Source organism: Palaemon carinicauda, chromosome 13 (genome assembly GCF_036898095.1).
Source record: "Palaemon carinicauda isolate YSFRI2023 chromosome 13, ASM3689809v2, whole genome shotgun sequence".
In the NCBI taxonomy this organism is placed as follows: Eukaryota; Metazoa; Arthropoda; class Malacostraca; order Decapoda; family Palaemonidae; genus Palaemon; species Palaemon carinicauda.
In genome coordinates, this window is record NC_090737.1 from 44,595,015 (window position 1) to 44,597,937 (window position 2,923).

Sequence of the window (2,923 nt, forward strand, 5' to 3'; positions counted from 1 at the left end):
TATATATATATATATATATATATATATATATATATATATATATATATATAGATAGATAGATAGATAGATAGATTGTAAGTAAGCAAAATTGAGAACAAGCATATCTCTAATATAAACATACATATTTGGAAGTCATGCCTGAGACCAGAAAATATACATATTAAAAGTGTATGAATAATGTATAATTAATACTCCATAAGCTCTGAAATTATATGAAAGTATACATATTTTTAAAACAACTTGGTAAAAGTAAAATATCAATAATAACATAGCTTTAAACTCAATACACGAAGACATACTGCTACGTTATAATGCAGTTATCTGTTTGAAACCTAATATGAACTATAACAATTACGTTTGGAATGTGCGTAAGCAAACGAGATTGGTCAACACCTATCACAATAACATGACAATCTCATTTCGATAATCATCTCCCCTTATGATAGAAAATTCAGATTACTTAGTAAAATCATTATGAATAATAAGACAGTAGAATTTTCTGCGTACAGTTCTTCCAATTTTAGATAATTATCAATATCATCATACTCCGTATCCAGATTCAGATCATCTCCAAAATTCAAGGAGATCGTCCATAGCCTAAGATCTACCTGTTGTGAAAATTCCATGAAATTTCTTCAATTTGGTGAATGAGGCAAATCCATATGAGGTGGATCTGTTTAAGTACTTTGGGTCTGTTCTTGCAGCAAATGATGGAGTGGAAGCAGATGTATGTCAGAGAGTGAATGAAGGATGTAAATTGTTGGGGGCAGTGAAGGGAGTGGTAAAAAATAGAGGGTTGGGCATGAATGTAAAGCGAGTTCTGTATGCGAAAGGGATTGTACCAACTATGATGTATGGATCGGAGTTATGGGGAAAGAAAGTGATGTAGCGACAGAAATAGAATGTGTTTCAGATGAAGTGTCTAAGGAGTATGGCTGGTGTATCTCGAGTAGATAGGGTTAGGAAGGAAGTAGTGAGGGTGAGAACGGGTATAAGAAATGGGTTAGCTGCTCGAGTGGATATGAATGTGTTGAGGTGGTTTGGCCATGTTGAGAGAATGGAAAATGGCTATCTGCTAAAGAAGGTGATGAATGCAAGAGTTGATGGGAGAAGTACAAGAGAAAGGCCAGGGTTCTGGTGGATGGATGGAGTGAAGGAGGATAGATGTGAGAGAGGCAAGAGAGCGTGCTAGAAATAGGAATGAAGGGCAAGTCATTGTGACGCAGTTCCAGTAGGCCCTGCTGCTACTTCCTGTCGCCTTGGTTGACCGGGGAGGTAGCAGCAGTAGGGGATTCAGCGTTATGAAGGCTCATCTGTGGTGGATAACGGGGTAGAGCGGGCTGTGGCACCCTAGCAGTACTAGCCGAACTCGGTTGAGTCCCTTGTCAAGCTGGGAGGAATGTAGAGAGGAAAGGTTCCCTTTTCTTTTTATTTCTTTGATGTCCGCTATCCCCCAAATTGGGGGAAGTGCCTTGGTATACTGTATGTATGTATGTATCATACTCTTTAGATAGAAAGTATTACTTTTCATCCATGCGAGACAGAACTCTATATCCATTTTTCGTATTTCAGTTGTTGTGAAATTTTTTCGTTGCACATTTATAATAATTTTGTAGCACGTTAGTGCGTCAAGGCAGAGCAGTTCAGAGTCATTAGCTCATTGCATGTTAACTATAGTTTTATTTCTTTTTTTTTTTTTTTTTTTTTAAATTCTATTCTGTGTAGTTGTGATAATTCAACATTAGAACCTGCGTGTCTGTATTTGTGGATATGGCTATAATATTTACATGTTATGAAGATAAATTATTCTTAGAAGCTTTATGGTTTTAATTATTATACAAAGAAAGTTGCCTCCTAAATACGACATCCAGAGTCATACGACTTTCTTGTGTCTAAATTTGTTGTTTAAGGAATACAAATATAGAGGTATTATTTTCATTTTAAGTATGAGGCCAAGCTCCGGATCTTCTATGTGTATTTGTGTACGTACGTGTTTATATGAGTAAACGTAAATATGTACTATATACTATAATATCTGTTTCCATGCCTGAATTCAGTGACTCATTTATGTAATTATTTGTGTAGAAATAGAACATTTTAGTAACTGTTCAGAACACAAACATTAGTAAATAATTTTAATATATTCTGTAAGGTCAACATACATTTTATATAAAGAAAAACATAATCAAGCAGTTGATTCAATGATATATGATCTATAACCATATAAATAAAAGCCATATCTCCTTTTACGTTATTTGAAATAAAAATGGGGTGATATTGTTTTTATTATTTTGCCTGTCGAGTGTTTGGCTGACGTCAGGGAAGGGAAGCCTAAAGTGTGATGTATCGATATCGAATGACGGGAAATAAGACGAAAGTTTCGCTATTCAAACTTCTCAAAAGAATTCCAATAAAGATCTCCTGATGACAATGCACTCTATATATCAAACTCGATAATATCACCCGGTTTCATTTTGCCCATTCCTGTCTAGTTAGGAGGGAATTTGATTTCATTCATTCTTGTTTAAAGCGTTTGTCCCTTTACCACACATTCCTTCGCTTTAGTAATTTAACCGGAAATTAACAACTTTTCGGTAGAATTAGTCCTACCCTAATTTGTATATATATATATATATATATATATATATATATATATATATATATATATATATATATATATATATATATATATACAAATAAATATATATATATATATATATATATATATATATATATATATATATATATATATATATTTATTTGTATATATGTATATATATATACATATATATATATATATATATATATATATATATATATATATATATATATATATATATACTTGTCTAAATTTGTATTAGTAAAGAGTGGAGATATTTCAAAGTCAAACAATAATTTTCTGCACTTACCCATACAGAATTAT